Here is a 20887-nt window from a genome sequence, read left to right as displayed (position 1 = left end):
CTTCTCCAAACTGCCATTTTTCAGATCTCTCCACAGGTGTTCTATTGGATTCAGGTCTGGCCACTTAAGAAGTCTCCAGTGCTGTCTCTCAAACCATTTTCTAGTGCTTTTTGACGTGTGCTTTGGGTCGTTGTCCTGCTGGAAGACCCATGACCTCTGAGGGAGACCCAGCTTTCTCACACTGGGTCCTCCTATGCTGCAACATTTGTTTGTAGTCTTGAGATTTCATCGTGCTATACACATGGTCAAGCAGCAGATATTTTGTAACTTCATGATTGGAAAGGCATTAAAGGGTTAACCATGACCCCAGGGTTAGGTATATTCACTCTCTCTCGGTCGCGCCCCCCTGCTCATCCCACGACTGACAGGTTAAGGGACGTGAAAGGCGAGGCATCAGACCCTCGTGCGGGAGGTCAGGACTCTGATATAGCCGGCGCTCCGCCGCGGGCCGCTGGCTGGACGCCGGTGTATCGGCTGGATGTCGCCTGCTCCGGCGGGGGGCCTTGTCCTGCCCTGGGCTTGGTGGGCCGCTGGGGGTCCCGTGGCGTGTTGTGCCGGTTGGGGGGCTGCGGCTCGTGGGTCGTGTTGGCGGACAGGTGTGGGGGTGCAGCGTCCCCTGTTGACATACATGAGGGCCGGTTGATAGGAGCGCGGATGGCCCAGGGGACCACCCTGGATCCCGGAGGGGGGGTTGGGTGACGATGGCTCCTTTGCTGGGCTGCAGGAGGAGGGATTGCTACCCCCCCCCTCCCCCCCCGATCCACCGTCCCTTCCCAGGCCCCCCTGGGTGGGGGCCGTGGCCCTGGGTTGGCGCCTGCGTGGGTTCTCCGCTCGTCTGCGTGGCTGTCGCGTTTGGTGGGGCTCGTGTGCGGCTGGATGTGATTGGGCACGCTCGGGTGGGCGGAGGCCCGGTGCCGTGATTGGCGGTGGGGCGGCATAGGGTCGCTTGCCAATGGGCTTACACTCACAAGGGATTCACACGATTACTGGGTTCTAGATCACAGAGCTGATTTGTGTACACTCTACCTCTCCCAATCACTTAGCTTATAGAATTCACCACCCCTCTCCCCTTCTTTCCCTGTGTGCCCTTCTTTCCCTGGTCAACAGGCCCCCCAAACGGTGTCAACCAGAAATACATCTAGTTGACAATAGCACCAACATATTAATAGTGTAGGCGTTCAATGTATTTCTTGTTGTTGTTTGTGTTTCTTTTCTTTCTTTTCTTGTGTTTCTTCTGTTCCCCCGTGGCCCCTTCCTGTTCACTGTTTTGTCATAATAAATGAGGTATGTTTAATGATCACATTGGGAGTATATCATACTCTCAATGTGAAACATTAAAACTGTTCAGACCAACCGGACACTTAAACTTCCATTCTCAGTGTCAAACAGCTGAACAGGACAGGTTTAAAAAAAAAAAAAAAAAACATGTTCCCAGAAATAATTGACAGAAAATTATATTTTACATTATGTTCTCGACCTTGTATCATAAATGATACATTAAGCATTACATGCAGTTCTCATGGTTAAACAAGTATAACTAAAGTGAGATTGAACAAAATAAGCTTTTAGACAGTTTTTATAAGGTCCAGAAATGCTTGTATCAAATGTGATACATGTGGCTATATAGGGTTAAAATATTGTTTTCTTAATATTCAGATCACACTAAATCTTACAAATGAAAGATATTTTTCTAGTTATTGTTTTCATCTTTTGTTATTTGATGACAATGACTCTATCAAGGCCAAATATTTCACTGGGAGAATGATCGCTGCCAACTCTCACAATCCAAATGGATTGGACATCTAGCACCATCAATGTCAGCCAATAAAAGCTTAAACAGAAATAATGCTAGCCTTGCTAATGGTGAAGCAAATAAGACATCAGTGGTAAAGTATTTTTAGTTTGACCCATTTAATTGATCCTAGCGGCATAAGTGTTCTTGTTTAGCTCCATAAAGGTTTTAAATCCTCCTGCCAGAGGCTTTGCTCGGGGCTTTTCTGTGTCCCCTAAAGCGCATCTAGTGCACTTTGTTCTCCTCTTTTCTCTGTTCATTCATCGAATGAAAGCGGGAATCAGTAATAGCGGCACGTTTGATTCCTTAATATCCTCTTAACTCTATCACAGAAAATGATTACCATAATAGATGCCTTAGTTAAAGGCTGCTACAGCGCAATGTGGAGCAGTATTGAAGGAAGTGCTCCTCAGAGGGCCTGTCCGGTACTCAACTTCTACCTGAGTGACCTCCCTTTTAGTTCCACGGTTTTAAGTACAGAATACAAATGCAGACGTTAACACTTCAGAGGGCCCTTTGTGGCTATAATCTTTTAGTAGCGTGCACATGAAGGGCCCCCCGTATCAACTGCAGTCTTTTTCGTCCGAGCACTAGCGTAGGGTCATTTGGCAGATGATTCGTCAAGTTCCATGATAGAGTACACAAGCAACTTTTTCAGCAACTGATGTAGCATTTTAAAATTAGCCGGGTTTCCCTCGGTGTGATTTATAAGCCTGGTGGGCATTCAGACTTTTCTATTATCACCATGTAAACTACGCTGTCGAGATGGATCAGTGCTGTAAACTAAAGTAATTATAAGAAAGAAATTGAAGACAGTGATCCCTCGTTTTTTGCAGTTGAGGGCCCCCTCCCCCTGTGAAAATAAAAATCAGAGAAGTAGAGGTGTACCTTTTTTTTTTTTTTTTCTCAAAATTGTGTGTGTTCAGTGTATTTATTCATATTTAACAGCATTGGAAAGAGATACATATCAGACATGTTTTTTCTGATTTTTTCCAAAAGTATAATAAAGGGGGGGGGGGAACAAACAAACAAAAAAAAACCTTATAAGTACACGTTGTCCCTCAGTTACAAATGAAATTTCCATGTAAATCAGAATTAACGCTTTAAGTACCCCTAAATCCCCCCCCCCGCCCCCCCCCCCCCCCCATCTCAAAATAACTATCCACAAACCTGTACTATAGATTGGTATGAAAAAGTAGCTGAACCTTTTGGGATTTGTCACATTTCTGCATAAAATCACCATCAAATGTGATCTTTGTCAAAATCGCACAGATGAAAAAACAGTGTCTACTTTAACTAAAACCACTCAAACATTTATAGGTTTTCATATTTTAATAAGGATAGTATGCAAACAATGACAGAAGGGGGAAAAATAAGTAAGTGAACCATCACATTTAATATTTTGTGGCCCACTCTTTGGCAGCAATAACTTCAACCAGACGCTTCCTGTAGCTGCAGATCAGTCTGGCACATCGTTCGGGACTAATCTTGGCCCATTCTCTCTACAAGATCAATCAGATTCCTGGGATATTTTGCATGAATCTTTTATGTCATGCCACAGCATCTCAACGGGGTTCAAGTTTGGACTTTGACTTGGCCACTCCAGAACGTGTATTTTGTTCTTCGGCAACCATTCTGAAGTTGATTTACTTCTGTGTTTTGGATCATTGTCTTGTTGCAGCATCAATCCTCTTTTTAGCTTCAACTGTCTGCCTGACAGCCTCAGGTTTTCCTGCAAAACATCCTGATAAACTTTTGAATTCGTTCTTCCATTAATAATTGCAAGTTGTCCAGGCCCCGAGGCAACAAAACAGCCCCAAATCATAATGCTCCCTCCACTATGCTTCACAGTGGGGATGAGGTGTTGATGTTGGTGAGCTAACACACATGACGATGTGTGTCACTCCCAAACAATTCAACTTTGGTTTCATTAGTCCACAAAATATTTTGCCAAAACTTCTGTGGAGTGTCCAAGTGCCTTTTTGCGAACATTAAACAAGCAATGTTTTTTTAGACAGCAGTGGTTTCCTCCGTGGAGTCCTCCAATAGACAACATTCTTGGCGATACTTTTACATATAGTTAATGTGCACAGAGATATTGGACCGTGCCAGTGATTTCTGTAAGTCTTTAGCAGACACTCTATGGTTCTTTTTACTTCTGAGTATTCTGCGCTGAACTCCTTTTGTCATCTTTGGTGGACGGCCATTCCTAGGGAGAGTTGCAACAGTGCCAAACTCTCTCTATTTGTACACAACTTCTCTAACTGTCGACTGATGAACATCCAGACTTTTAGAGAAGGATTTGTATCATTTCCCAGCTTTATACAACTCAACAATCCTTGATCGCAGGTCTTCAGACAGGTATTTTGACCGAGCCATGATGCACAACAGACAATGCTTCTCATCAAGACATTTTCTTATCAGGTGTGTGTTTTATAGTGGGCAGGGCAGCTTTAAACCACTCATCAGTGATTGGGCACACACCTATTGGTTTCAATTGCTCTTTAAGTCTCCTTAGGAAGAGTGTTTTCGTTAAAGCACTGCCACTGTTTTTCATCTGTGTGATTTTGACAAAGATCAGATCATATTTCATGGTAATTTTATGCTGAAATGGGAGAAATTCCAAAAGATTCAGATACTTTTTCATACTACTGTAAGTCTCAGGTAATCATTGTAGAGTTGAAGCTATTGAAGCATTTTTTAAATTGCCTTTCATAATATACGCGCTTTTAAAAAGAAAAAACTATACATTGGCCTCAAATATCGGCTTACAATTTGGGCTTTGGATATCGGCAGTTGGCTCAAATTTTTTTTTTTATATCAGTTACGGCATCGGCGTTTGAAAATCCTATATCGGTCGACCTCTACTCGTAACATTAAATTTTAATACACATTTAATCTGTTGTGTCTTGTCATTGGAAAGACAATTCTCAAAAGAAGCATCTATTGCAACGACAGCTTTTTGCCGACTGGAATAACGGCCACAAAAGTGGAGTATCAAGCAAGCGGGCTTAGACATCGAGTCTCAGAGGAGGAGGCAAAGTGAGTTAAGACAAAGAAGTCAGGAGGTCGTGCGCGCAGAAGGCAGGGAGAGTGGATTGGAGGGCAGCGGCTGCCGAGAGTGCGTTGGCCTGTTTGGTGACCTGCTGTGTCCAGATTACATGTTCACTGTCCCACAGCAGGAGTAGGAGTGAGAAGGATAGATCTAAGTGGTAAATGACCACAGCAGGCGACGTTATGTGACTGTTCGAAAGCACTCATGGAGTTAGTGCTGGACCAGCCGCGTTTGCCCTGACTCTTTGCTAACATTCAATTCGATTGTAACTATTGCTCAATATTCAGGTTAACTTAACTTTTTCCCCTCACAATTTTATAACAGATTTTTATCCAGAAAAATGGTAGACAAGCCGCTCCCCGGTGTCCCATCATGTTTTTGATGGGGATTTTTTTTTTTTAATGATAAAAATGTTAAGTTGACAGGAATTTTGAATGATGACTATAAATGTACAAAATTCCTGATTTGATTTAAATCGCGATTCAAACTCGACTTGAACATATGTCACGATTCTATCGTCTCACACCACGAGACAGGATTGAGTTTTGAGATGCGTATCTTGATAGGCTTATTATTATGTGTTACTATAAGACATTTAATAACAAGAATGCCAAATCTTGAAATATTGTTTTAACAGAAAGCAAAGATATAAAATTAGGTGCATTGGCAGAGAGAAAATGTTTGCAAGGTTTTGAAAAGACAGTTTTTTCATCTGTGGGATTTTGACAAAGACCAGATCACATTAGATGGGGATTTTATGCAGAAATGTGCAAAGTTCTAAAAATGTCCATATATCAGCCCGATATATCGGTCAGCCTCTAATTAGTAGTTTACACTAGAAACTGCCATTTCTGGAGAAATTACTCTGGGGCTTTGCTGTGTGGGGATACAGATCTTAGCCTCGCCCAGATTGGTTTGGGGACATTTCGGGGACAATATCAGGTCTCTTCCTGTTGATTTGGGGACATTTGGGGGACGTGTACTCGTTAAATCAGGGCATTTGGGGACATTTGGGGTGCGTATGCTGGTCATATCAGGTCATTTGGGGGCATGTCCTGGTCATATCAGGTCATTTAGGGACATTTGGGGGGCGTGTCCTGGTCATATCGGGTCGTTTGGGGATATTTAGGGGGCGTGTCCGGGTCATATCAAGTCATTTGGTGACATTTGGGGGGCCTTTCCTGGTCATATAAGGTCATTTGGGGACAGTTGGTGGGCGTGTCCTGGTCATATCAGGTCATTTGGGAACATTTGGGGGGCGTGTCCTGGTCATATCAAGTCATTTGGGGGGCTTGTCCAGGTCATATCAGGTAATTTGGGGACATTTGGGGGCGTGTCCTGGTCATATCAGGTCATTTGGGGACATTTGGGGGGCGTGTCCTGGTCATGTCAGGTCATTTTGGGACAGTTGGGGGGGGGGGGCTGTCCTGGTCATATCAGGTCACTTGGGGACATTTGAGGGGGGCCTGCCCTGGTCATTTCGGTTCACTTGGGGACATTTGGGGGGTGTCCTGGTCATATCGGGTCATTTGGGGACATTTGGTGGGAGTGTCCTGGTCATGTCAGGTCATTTTGGGACATTTGTGGAGGGCTGTCCTGGTCATTTTAGGCCATTTGGTGATATTTGGGGGGCGTGTCCTGGTTATATCAGGTGGGGCCTGTCCTGGTTATAACAGGTCATTTGGGAGGTGTATCCTAGTCATATAAGGTCATTTGGGGACATTTGGGGGGCATGTCCTGGTCATATCATATCATTTGGGGACGTTTGGGGTGCGTGTCCTGGTCATATTAGGTCATTTTGGGATATTTGGGGGACATGTCCTCTTGATATTTGCTCATTGTTTACATTATACATGCGAATTATACAAGCATGTGTAGTTGCAAAATATAAATGTAATACGACCTGCTATTTTAACAAGCATCTATAAATACAATTGCTAATATTGAAATAATTTATAAAATAGTCACATATTATTGATTGAAGCTTGTAGCTATGCACATGAACTGTCTGATTTCCGAAAAACAGTGAGGATTATATTTTTTTAAATCTACTGTTTTTACTTGTCACCTTTTACATTACAATTGTATTTGACTTCGAGATTCAATTCACGGCATTCACAGTTAAATTTTATTAAATGATTGTTTCGACCATTAATGGGCAATGATTGTCTTATACATTTTAATTTCAATCGTTATTTAACGATATATTGTTTCCTATTTAAGTGGTATATGGTTTAGAAAAACAAATGGAAAACCTATGTTTTAGCCAATTAGCAATGGTTAATGTAAATAAAATCCATCAATGGTGTTTATTGTTGTGTTTATGCTTTTGCTTCATGGTATGCCAGTTATTCCCTCCCAGCCCGGTTGACTGTCTGTTGTCCATCTTCCAACAATATGTCAGGAGACCTCTTGAAGTCTCTGGCACATTACATGGTGCTTCCTCACAATTTTTGTGCCAGCAGGAAACCAGCCATGTGTCCGTATCTGTCCCCGTGGCCACTCCCACATTGTGTTTATATGACACCAAACGGCTGCTACGCACTAACCCTAGCTATCACAAACCACCAGCGCATGATAGCTACCATAGCTGTCTCCCTTTATGGCCCAGGCTTACAGTATGTCAGCCCCCCCCCCCCTCCTCTTACGCCGAGAGTGTGCCAGCATCTCATTGAATCACAGCAAATTAGCCAAGCGTTATGGCTTCAAGAGCTCAAAGGACTACTCAAAGCATTTCAAATTCGGAGCTTGTGCCACAGTTTGGGTGTCTCTTGTATGTGTTGTTCAGTCAACCATAGATTAGGCGATTGTTTATGGATAAAGGGGGAGCATTTGAACAGGTCAGGCTGGGAAAATAAGATTGGCTTGTACAGTTTTCAACACTATCGAGTACATATATAAAAATCTACCACATTCATGGGTAATATAGTCATCACCATAGACTTCATAATTGTATTGACGGGTCACATCCGTCAGCCGCTGCGCAACGCATTCTAGTAGGAGGCCATCCTACAGTCCACTTCAGTTATTCCCAGTCGGTCGCAGTTAGTCAACACTTGCAGTGGTCCAACACCGGATTTAGGTTTAAAAAGTACAACAGCTGTACCGCATACAAACAGGAAGGATTGTCTCAGGAGTGATTTGTTTGAGGATTCAATGTAATTATTATATTTTTCGTACCTTGCATGAATTTTGTAGTTTTGTGGTAAAAAAATCAATGGGAAAATTTAACCGCTACGGCATTGGCTTCCTAATTCGTAATATTTACGTAAATTAAATGGTAACTGCACGTTTTTTTTTTGTTTTTTTTTTTTTTTGCTTTTAACCAAGAATCGAGACTGTTTTACGTCCATATCTATAAAGAGTTCAGGGATTCAAGCATTTATTTACAAGAATTTTCACTGGAAAAGCTCTGTTTACATTTGGCGACGCCACATTGACCGACAGATTAGCATCGTCCTTCGACATATTTACGTAAAATAAATGTTAACTGCAGTTTTTTTGCTTTTAACCAAGAATCGAGACTGTTTTACATCCACATCTATAAAGAATTCAGGGATTTAAGCATTTATTCACAAGAATTTTCACCGGAAAAGCTCTGTTTACATGTGGCAGACGCCACATTGACTGACAGATTAGTATCGTACTTTGACATATATACGTAAAATAAAATGCTAGGTTTTTTTTTTGCTTTTAACCAAGAATCGAGACTGTTTTACGTCCATATGTATAAAGAATTCAGGGATTTAAGCTTTTGTTCACAAGAAATCTGTTTTACGTCCATATCTATAAAGAATTCAGGGATTTAAGCAGTTATTCACATGAATTTTCACCAGAAAAGCTCTGTTTACATGTGGCAGCCGCCACATTGACTGACAGATTAGCATCGTACTTTGACATATTTACGTAAAATAAATGCTTGGGGGTTTTTTTTGTTGCTTTTAACCAAGAATCGAGAGTGTTTTACGTCCATAGCTATAAAGAATTCAGGGATTTAAGCATTTATTCACAAACATTTTCACTGGAAAAGCTCTGTTTACATGTGGCGACACCACATTGACCGACAGATTAGCATCATCCTTCGACATATTTACGTAAAATAAATGTTAACAGCACAGTTTTTTTTTTGTTTTTTTTTGCTTTTAACCAAGAATTGAGACTGTTTTACGTCCATATCTATAAAGAATTCAGGGATTTCAGCATTTATTCACAGAAATTTTCACCAGAAAAGCTCTGTTTACATGTGGCAACTGCCACATTGACTGACAGATTAGCATCGTACTTTGACATATTTACGTAAAATAAATGCTAACCGCACGTATTTTTTATTTTTGCTTTTAACCAAGAATCGAGAATGTTTTACGTCCATATCTATAAAGAATTCAGGGATTTAATCATTTATTCACAAGAATTCTGTTTTACGTTCATATCTGTAAAGAATTCAGGGATTTAAGCATTTAATCACAAGAATTTTCACTGGAAAAGCTCTGTTTACATATGGCGACGCCACATTGACCGACAGATTAGCATCATCCTTCGAAATATTTACTTCCCTCCTCCCGCTCTGCTCTCTCCCAGGAAGCTGTGACAAGTCCAGGGGTCGCGTCAACCGAATATTTTCCGTCGTTGACCGATTTTTTAAAACGGTGACGGAAAAAACTGAAGTCCATCTGCCATTTTGACAGGTTGCAATTCACACCCCAGACCACAGGGTGGCGAGTGAGCACATTAATTAGCTATTGTCTCTCTTGATGCATGACGTCGTTCGCCTTACTCTGAAAAATATCAAGGCAACTGAGTGTCCAAAGTTTCTTCAAAAAGCCCCAAAACGACGATGGTGTTGATAAAAGAGGTGAAAAAACAGGGACTGCACAAGCGGGCACGCAATTCAAGTCCATGCGCACCAGGAGGAAGGTGTTAGACTGCGTTCAGGCCACAGCAGGTGAACTGTTAATTTCATTGTTCCATATGTAGCCTAACTACTGGGGCCACGGTCAGCTGTTTTTGTCACTGCGGAGAAAAAGTTACATATTCATTTGCTTGATGTGTGATGGCACGGTGTGGATTCTCTGTCAAGCTTGTTCGGACAGAATACAAATTTAAAATGAATGAAAACTAAATACTATTGAATATGTTGAAGCGGTATGCAATGTTAAGAGTCTTGTTAGCTAGAATTGCTGTGTCCAGCCGCTGTAGCTCTGCTGCTCTGTGAACTCTCTATTCAAGCCGGAACGCGCGCGGCTCTTAAGTGTCTCTGTCACATGACTGTGTCGTAGCCGGTAACGCGCTCGGCCAAGATGAATTATGCCAAACAAAGGGTCACCACAATGTCATTATCATCATTTTAAAAATTTGAGTGACTGGTAAAAATAGATTGAGACCGAATTTTTATGACCCTGTCAGTCAAAATGACAGACAACGAAAAAGTCTTGCGCAACCTCTGGACAAGTCGGACAACTCCTGCTTCATTCAACTAAACTATAGTAACGTGCCCCTTCACATCCTCAGTAATGGTAACAGCGTTGCAAAAATAGGGAAAGTAATTAATTAAATTACACACTACTGAAAAAAATAATGCTGTTATACTCTAACGCTGTTATTAACAACGCTGGCTATCAGTGCTTGGGTTAGTTTTTGGGTTGGGTGTAGCAATTCAGCAGAGCTCATAGGCAAAAACAAAAGGAGCCACAAAAACATACACATCGCTCTAAACACATCCACAAGGCTAAATCTCACTTACATAGAGATCAGCAGTCACACACGCTCAAATTCTCACGCTTGCAAAGAGCGAAGCATAGCTGTAGCACCAACCAAGCGAAGCATTGCTGTCTTTCCCCATGACTTAGCCAGACCCCCCTTTTTTTCCCTCCTCACTAAGAAGCGATTGTGCTAAGAATGTGTATTTGCTGAAGTGCATCGGCCCTTACATGCCGGAGGTGATGTATTGAATTCCTGGCTGTTGCAGCCGAGCAAGTTCTCGGTTAGATGCTTGCCGGGGCCTCTTAGAATTGGACCGGAACTATCTGCCCTCATCATACGGGGTGAATCGGTGCACTGTGAGATAGCCATCTTGGTTCTTGACTTTAAAGACACATTGCAGATACAGTGGGAGGAATATTGTCGGTCTCACGGATTTGACTTATTGAGTCAGAAATTGAGACAGTTGTCTTAGAGTTCTCTGCTTCCTCGTTTCTTTCTGCCTAATGCTGTAGTCGACTTTGCTTCTTGGTCACCACTATTGATATTCCAAGTGCAGCTATTGCTCTAGTACAATGAAAAGATCGTACAGTGTATTGTCATTGCCAAGGAATCAATTTACCACAAAGGAAAATCTCGCCGCAAACCACCAAAAATGTCACAAATGATCAACGGTGTTGATTTTAACCACCATTGACTCGCGCTAGCTTAGCCACTCCAGAGCCCTGAAACTAACAAATAGCTGACAAACTGCATGGAATTTGTTGAAATCAACTCCACCGACTAATTAAACCCACGCTAACTCAAAGATTAAGCTTAATATAAAAAATTCTGAACTTCGGGTTAGGGTTTCGGGGTTAACAGGATCTCAGTGCCAATGTAAAACAATACAAATTGACTGCACAATAATCCAACAACACACAAATAAATTGCCTGGCGGCAACGTAGCACTTTACACTCAATCGGACTTACAACACATCCCAAAGATGCTAAACAAACACGGTATAAACATGCAACGCGAATATGATGCACACAATGCTCGCCGACTTGGTGAGGAGCGATGACTACCCGCCGTTGCAACGGCAAAGCTGCAAAACATCTGCGCATGTAGTGACTCCAACCTATCGCTGGAACCCTCCAGAATGAAGGAAAACTACCCATGAGTTAGCTTGGGTTTAATTAGTTGATGGAGTTGATTTCAACCACCATTGACTTGCGCCAGCTTAAGGTTAACAGCATATCAGTGCCTATGTAAAACAATGCAAATTGACTGCACAATAATCAACAACACACAAATGAAATGTGCAATAAACACAACCCCGAAGTACGTCGTACACTCATACGGTCAGTTTGTGCACGAAACGTGGTAGCAACTTAGCACTCTACACTCAATCGGACTCACAATGCATCCCAAAGATGCTAAACAAACACGTCACCTCACGGCATAAATGTGCAACACAAATATGTTGTACACAATGCTCGACGACTTGACGAGGAGCGATGACCACTTGCCTTTGCAACGGCAAAGCTACAAAACGTCCGTGCATGTAGCAGCTCCAACCTATCACTTGAACCCTCCAGAATGAAGGAACACTACTCACGAGTTGACGTGGGTTTAATTAGTTGATGGAGTTGATTTCAACGACCATTGACTCGCGCTAGCTTAGGGTTAACAACATATCAGTGCCAATGTAAAACAATGCAAATTGACTGCACAATAATCAACAACACACAAATGAATTGTGCAATAAACACAAAGGTGGGGGCAGGTGCGAATGCGCACGCACAACCCTGAACTAAGCCGTACAGACACGTGGTCAATTTAGGCACAAAATGTGGCGGCAACTAAGCACTTTACACTCCGTCGGACTTATAACACATCCCAATCTCAGTCCCAAAACAATTTTGTTCAAACGTCCATCCTAGTTTGATAAATATGTAAATTTAGTAGATTAGACTAATTTGCCGAACAAAAATCAACTTGCTTAAACACTACAAATGCTAATGTCTTTACAATTCTCATAGCAAATCACTCACACATAACTCCACAAACTGTAACTCTAAACTTAAGTACAAATGCACACACAAACATATATTAGCTGAAACAACTTACAGCCTTACGTGGGCAAAACCAGAGCACAGCTGTCCTTTATCCATGTCAAACGAGTCTGCTCCTCAGTCATACAAAGCGACAGTCCAGTCAGACCCAACGCTGCCACCAGAGGCCAGTGTATCCTCCATCATTAAACAATATGTAATACTTTTAGACTTTTGGGTTGTTTTTTGGGGGGTACTTAATGGGTTAATTCTGACTTACGTGGAAATTCGGGTTACGTCATCGGCATAGGAACGAAACTCATTCGTAACTTGGGGACTACATGTATAGCTAAATCAAAGAAGGACTCAAATATAGGACAGTCTGTGCACGCACCTCCTGCAAAGACATGACAAATAGTGTTACATGCTTCATCTAGCACCTTGATCCTCAAACACACATCACTATGCATTCATCCAATGTTCTCTTCAGTAAGAGGACTTTAATAATTACCTCATTACCATGAGTACTTTGGTTAGATTAATGGATTGTATTAGAACAAACTATCACTGTTAAGCCATGGTTACAACTATAATATGTCACCGTAATTGGAATTGTGGCTAATTTAAATTCTACCTATATCCCCTGAGATACCGCCCATGATAGATGTACAAATGAATCAACGAGTGGTGATTGATCCGTCATTGCTTTCATTTTCTTTTCATCTGTCGGGGACAAATACCTACAGTTGTCAAACAGCTTTGGAGGACAAGTCGAATCCTTCATTGGTGTCACACATGGCATAATGATCAGATCATTATTCCTTTTTTTTTTTTTTTTTTTTTTTTTTTATCCTCCAGACTTGGCTAATGTTTGCGCTAAAGACCTCAAATCAATTCCTCTTTCGAGGATAAGGCTTTGCTCTTTTTCTATTCAAAAGTGTGTGTCAGGTTATACTAATGGAAAATTGGGTAAATGTTACAGACTTGTGATGATCTTGATATATATGATAAAACCAGTGTAGTTTTTGACAGCCCTTTTAATTTTCGTCTTAGTCTTTTGGACGACAATAGTTGTTAGCAGTGCTTAATTTGTAAATCATAAGGTGCTGGAACGCAAAGTATATATAACACCGCAGGGATGACGAGACGGGCACAAGTCCCAGAACATACGCAGAAATTCGTGCTGAAAACAACATGCAAATACCCATGTGGCATGCTGTGGGACTTACAAGCCTCAATTTCACATTAAAATCCATGGTATGTATAGAATTATTTAGGCTTTACTCTGCACAGCACGGGCAATTGCCCACAAAACCACAGGTGGGACTTACAGTAACGTACAGTCTAACTTGTAAAGCATTTTGAAAAAATCAGAGCTTACAATAAATAACACAAACCTATTCTTGGGATTTGTTCTGGAAATGAATTTATGCATATTTTTGTTCTACTTTATACTGTAATCTCCGTAACTATGCACGGTCCCTTTAAGAGACGCTGGGACTGGTGAGCTGTGAGGTAGTAGGAAGTGAAGGTGAGACTGGCGGGAAGCTAAACTTAGCAGTCGAAGGTGGCGGCAGTCCGCTGTTATTTTGGTTACTGTTATTGTTGCCACAATAAAGTGGAGAAAGCCATCAACGACTCCTTTATTATTATTTATTTTCGATACACGAAAGGTGCCGGATCTGCCCAAATAAGTCCCGGAACACAGGAAGGCCAAAATCAAGAGGTGCTGGATCTTGTCCCGGCAGGATCCGACACAAACTAACTCCTACTTGTTAGTCATTTTAGTCATCTCAAAATGTGTTTGTCTTCGTCTAGTTTTTGTTGACTAAAACTCAAGACTAATTTCGTTTAGTTTTAGTTGACGTTTACACAAAACGTTAAAAAAAAATACTCCAAATACAAACAAATAAAACTATTTCGATTGAACATTGACAGACGAGCACATATTGTAACATCTACAAAGACATCGTCAACAACGTGGTGATAATACACACTCAGCAGCAAAACTTTATTTCCAATTTATTAAACCAACCTGGATGCCACAAACTGTATGTAAAGAAAAAAAAAGTCAGGGTTTAAGAGGACGCTAGCCGTTAGCATTAGCCTAATGCTAACCCAAAGACTTAATAATTATATTGATGGGTCACCCCCATCATACACTGTGCCACGCCTTCAAGTAGGGGGCCTGCCCACATCATGAGAAGTTATTCTCAAACACACAAACACACGCACACAGCGATCTAACGCGGGATTTAGGTTGAAAAACTATGAAAGCTGTGCCGCATACAAACAGGAAAGATTGTCTCAGGAGTGAATTGTTTGATGATTCTATGTCGTTATTATATTTCTCGGTTTAACACAAGAATTTTCAACGTTAGAAGCTCTTTGTTGTAAGGCTGCCGGCACATTGTCTAACAGACTAGCATCATTCTTCGACACATTTACGTAAAATAAATGCTAACCGCACTTTTTTTTTTTTTTTTTTTTGCTTTTAACCAAGAATTGAGACTGTTTTACGTCCATATAGATGAAGAATTCAGCGTTTTAAGCCTTTATTCAAAATCATTTTCAACAGGAAAGCTCTGTTTGCATATGACAGCCCCCACATTGACTGACTAGCATCGTACCTCGACATACAGTATTTACTTAAAATAAATGCTAACTGCATGTTTTTTTTTTTTTTGCTTTTAACCAAGAATCAAAGACTGTTTCACGTCCATATCTATAAACAATTCGGGGATTTAAGAATTTATTTTTATTTATTTATTTTTTTTAATTGCTTTTAACCAAGAACCAAGACTGTCTTACGGTGATATCTATAGAGAATTTGGGGATTAACCATTTATTCACAAGAATTTTCACCGGAAAAGCTCTGTTTACATAAGGCGGCCGCCCTATTGACTAACAGACTAGCATCATAGTTCGCAATATTTACGTTAAATAAATGCTAACTGCACGTTTTTTTGTTGTTGTTGCTTTCAACCAAGAATCGAGATTGTTTGTGTCCATATCTATAAAGAATTCAGGGATTTAAGCATTTATTCACACGAATTTTCAACGAAAAAAGCGCTTTGTCTGTGATTCCACTCCGTCAGCTTTGACGGCCACGCCAACAATGCAGGCCCCCTATCAATCAGCCCCGTGTCCCGTCAATATCATTATGAAGTCTATGTCTTGCCTTAAAAGGAATTGGGGAAGGAATACGCGGGCAACAACCAGTGAATGTTTCACGATGTGTGTGCATGTAGGTGGAATTAACATTCCACATAGCAATTCTAACGCAGAAAGGCTGTCCTCGTCCGGTTGGCTTTTGAAAAAATTGAATGCTTTTAGGTACGCCTTATAGTGCGGAAAATACAGTATGTACAAAGCAACAGTGTTCATTTCTCTTGTTAAAAACAAAACAAAACAAAAAAAACATCTTAATTTACACATGTTAAAAAGACAAAATTTGCATAATGGGCAATTTGAGACAAAGATTCAACAAATTCCAGACATATCATACGTTACTAGTCATATTTAATCTACTTGTCATAATTTCTGCTAAACATTTTTGCAGACCACCTACTAAGCGGTCGTGAGCTATGATGTAAACCCTCTATTTTCTCTACTCTGTCAGTCTAGGTATTTGGAAATAAGTTCCCTGTGTCTCCTGCTACGTTGGTAGTAGTAGAACAGACATAGTGCTCTATTTGCTCCAAGGGGGGATTCATGCAGCGGATTAGAGTGAAAAGCCCCACATGCTGGCTCTTTTCTCCAGACTTACATGAAAAGAAATGTGCCTGAGGGTGGATTCTCTGTCCACAGTCAGCAGACAAAGGTGGTTATGAGAGATTTTTCGCACTGCATGTGTATAGCACACAAGGAAGGACGTAAATGTACGCCTACACGTGGTCAGGTCATGTATACAAATACATATAAAACGCCTGCACTTGGTCATTGATACCTCACTATTATGTTTCATTCAGAGGCGGGTAGAGTAGCCAAAAATTGTACTGAAGTAAGTGACTGACGTTATTTCAAAATAATATTACAAAATAAAAGTAATCATCCAAAAAATGAACTCAAGTGCAAGTATTTGGTGAAAAAAAATACTCACGTAGTGAGTAACATTGTGAGTAACTGCCTACGATATTAAGGTTAGGGTTAGATTTTTTTTTTTTTTTTTTTTACTATTTTTTTTTTCCTAAGCACAGTTTTCCATATGAACTGTTAATGTTACTATACCAAGAAATACAAAAAAAAAATCCACAAGAGAAAACAAATCAACAGAATTCGTCCAAAGTGCATGAGTGCCCTCTAGTGGAGAAAATAGTTCCTAGTTTGAATAGTTGAAAAGTCAATACTGTAGTTCCTTCATAGTTCCTCTATGAAATTTAAAGGCTCATATCTCCGGTTTTCCATGGTCAATCGGTGCCATATAAAACTGGGAGAGAGGTTAAAATCTGCGCTTTTGAGAAACGTTGATGGCAGCGCTCAATGAGAAATAGTTTATTATTACAGCGATTGAACACGCCGGCGTGATCAGAGGACTTCCAATTGCAAGCTTGTGTGTGATCATGTGCGCATGGTCATTGATAATCACTATCATGTTTTATTCAGAGGCGGGTAGAGTAGCCAAAAATTGTACTCAAGTAAGTTTAACATTATTTCAAAATAATATTGCAAAATAAAAGTAGTCTTTTAAAAATGAAATCAAGTGCAAGTATTTGGTGAAAAAAATACTTTGTGAGTTGTAAGTAACATTGTAACTTACGAAGTTCGATAAAAAAAATTTAAAATATTTTTTTTCCAAGCACAAAGTTATCTATATGAACTCTTATTATTACTGTACTATAACCTATTACATAACCGTATTAATCCCCAAGAAATACAAAAAAAATCCCACAAGAGAAAACAAATCAACAGAACTGAAGTATCATTCGTCCAAAGCGCATGAGTGCCCTCTTGTGGAGAAAATAGTTCCTAGTTTGAATAGTTGAATAGTCAATACTGTAGTTCCTTCATAGTTCCTTTTATGAAATTTAAAGGATCATATCTCCGGTTTTCCTTGGTCAGTCGGTGCCAAATAAATACTGGGAGAGATGTTAAAATCTGTGCTTTTGAGTAAAGTTGACGGCAGCACTCAATGTGAAATAGTTTATGATTACGGCGATTGAACACGCCGGCGTGATCATAGGACTTCCAAGCTTGTGTGACCATGTTACTGTATTGTTACATCTTATTGGTATAGCGGAGTCATGTTGCGACATCATAGAACTTAAAAACTCCACACAGCAGGCTGGAGCCAAGAATTGAACACTTGATCTCAGAACATTTTACCTTTATTTAAGTAAAATATATCCTTTTGTGGGCCGAAAATTGACATCACGAGTTTGTCTTGTGGCAGTTCTAATTGGCAGGTACAAGGACATTTTGACGGTATGATAACCTTAAGCAAAAATACTGTGGTATCACAGTATCACGGTTTTGCAATTATAGCTCTAAAATGTGTTATTTTGAGATGTATGGGTTAAAAAAAAAATAATAAGTTTTCCATTGAACAGATTTTTTTTTATTATTCACAACATATTTGCAAATTGGCAGATGTTTACACTGGCAGAATACGTTCGAAAAGTAGGCCAATGGTGGAGAGGAAACTAGTTAGCCGTCTTTGCATGCTAACTAGCCACGTTGTCTGCCTCGTTATTAAGCTTATGTTATCGTATTTGTTTTACCATCGCTAGACACAATAAACCAACTTGAGTGATATCTCGTAGCTGGTGGGAAACGTTCATGACAGTGTTTACTTACCTTAAATTTTTTGTGTAAAGTGATGGATGATGATCACGTCAATGTGAAATCATGTTGGAAGTGTTGCCTCCACATCGGCTGACGTTCCTCCTCTAAGCCGCGACAGTCTGTTTTTTTTCGGAAGCCGAAGTACTCCCATATTAGCGACTTTGTCTTTTTTGAGGGGGGAAAAGCTCAGGTGTAATTTCAGCACCTTCAGCCATTATGTCTATTCTACAGGTCAGAGCAACAACTGGAGGGGGATGGGTGAGCGCTGCTGTTCCAACCTAGAGATTTCTCGCTACATTTATGGGACCTTAAAAATAGCTAATACCGTAACTTCGGTATGACGGAAATTTTTTGTGGTTTTTAAACCGTGACATTTTCATACCAGGTAAACCTTGAAACCGTTAACCGGCACATGCTTGGCTGTTTATTAGTGTAAATTGTTTTCTGGCATTGCACCAGCCATATTTTTTCACCACAGGTCAATTTTCATTGCTGTCTGGATACTAGTGTCCGGTGTGAGATTCTCAGTTGCCCCAGGCAATTTCACTCAGTGTGAGGAAATGGCCAGATGCCAGTGAACATTTCAAGCGATGATCGAGCGGATATGCCCAAGGCATCATGTTGGAAGTGTTCACCTGCAGCAATGGAGCGAAAGATTAAAATGATTGGATGTCGGAACGCTCACCTATGACATTCAGGATAGTTTTCAAAGAGTTTGATGATTTCGTTGTCCACTTCTTTCATTTAAATAGACAGTTGTATTTATAATTATTTCTTAACCACACCAAACAGTGAGTTTTTTTTCTTTTTTAATTTTTTTTTTCTGCTATTTTAGAGTCTAGCCAGATGTGGAACGCAATCAGCATTTCCAAGTAATTGCTCATTTACCAAACAATACAGCTGAAGTGGGCCGATAGCTAAATGCCAACTGGCTACTCTAGACTTACTGACCAGATAAGCTAAGTGGCTCTGCTTTAAACTGGCCAGTATTTTAAGAGGACATTCGTCGTTCTGTAGCTAATGCTAACGTAAATTCTATACTAATGCTAGGAGTTACATTTAGCGTCTGATGATGACTCAGCACAGACCTTTAAATGCTAAAGCAGCATTCCATATTCTCTCTTGCCAAGGTAAGAAAACAAATTGTACCGTGTTTCCAAACAAGCCGCTTAGCTTTAGACACATCCTAAATTCTGGTGAGGAGGTAGAGGCGCAGCACATCTCACATACGTGACATGACCTAAACACTGCTACGACGTGAGCTGATGTACTCCACATACAGTAAGAAAATGTCACACATAGTGAACATATGACAAAAACGATTTTCATCTCATTGTCGTTTCATCAGACATCATCAGAAAATAATAATAAGTAAAATAAAATAAGTAAAAGCCTTTTTTAAAAATGTATTGTATTGTAACGTTTACAAAGAGTCAAACGCTTATTTAGCTACAGCCCCTTTCACATACTCCAAAACACCGGGAATGTCGCGGGATTAACCCGTGTAGCAGTTGTGTGTGAAAACAATTTCCGGTGTCGACTGACAAGGAGATTACGCGGACATTTCACGGGTCGTGTCCTAGTGTGATGTCCGGGACTTACCTGGGAAGCGGTGTGCCTGAAAGCAGGCGTTAAATTCCAGGGTCACAGCACGATGGCTGATAAAGGTAAATCTCATAGCGGGGCTTCCGCCATATATATATGTATATGTATATATATATATATATATATATATATATACAGTGCCTTGCAAAAGTATTCGGCCCCCTTGAATCTTGCAACCTTTCGCCACATTTCAGGCTTCAAACATAAAGATATGAAATTTAATTTTTTTGTCAAGAATCAACAACAAGTGGGACACAATCGTGAAGTGGAACAACATTTATTGGATAATTTAAACTTTTTTAACAAATAAAAAACTGAAAAGTGGGGCGTGCAATATTATTCGGCCCCTTTACTTTCAGTGCAGCAAACTCACTCCAGAAGTTCAGTGAGGATCTCTGAATGATCCAATGTTGTCCTAAATGACCAATGATGATAAATAGAATCCAAATGTGTGTAATCAAGTCTCCGTATAAATGCACCTGCTCTGTGATAGTCTCAGGGTTCTGTTTAAAGTGCAGAGAGCATTATGAAAACCAAGGAACACACCAGGCAGGTCCGAGATACTGTTGTGGAGAAGTTTAAAGCCGGATTTGGATACAAAAAGATTTCCCAAGCTTTAAACATCTCAAGGAGCACTGTGCAAGCCATCATATTGAAATGGAAGGAGCATCAGATCACTGCAAATCTACCAAGACCCGGCCGTCCTTCCAAACTTTCTTCTCAAACAAGGAGAAAACTGATCAGAGATGCAGCCAAGAGGCCCATGATCACTCTGGATGAACTGCAGAGATCTACAGCCGAGGTGGGAGAGTCTGTCCATAGGACAACAATCAGTCGTACACTGCACAAATCTGGCCTTTATGGAAGAGTGGCAAGAAGAAAGCCATTTCTCAAAGTTTGCCACAAGCCACCTGGGA

General features: G+C 40.7%; 1 protein-coding gene across 5 annotated transcripts in view; it reads left to right on the top strand.

The window, feature by feature from the left end:
- The window catches only part of rbms3 (RNA binding motif, single stranded interacting protein), a 629442-nt gene that overhangs the window by 549989 nt on the left and 58566 nt on the right, over positions 1-20887 (top strand). The window lies entirely within an intron of this gene.

The sequence above is a fragment of the Corythoichthys intestinalis genome, chromosome 22 (assembly GCF_030265065.1).
Source record: "Corythoichthys intestinalis isolate RoL2023-P3 chromosome 22, ASM3026506v1, whole genome shotgun sequence".
NCBI lineage: Eukaryota > Metazoa > Chordata > Actinopteri > Syngnathiformes > Syngnathidae > Corythoichthys > Corythoichthys intestinalis.
This window is presented reverse-complemented; position numbering and strand designations above follow the sequence as displayed.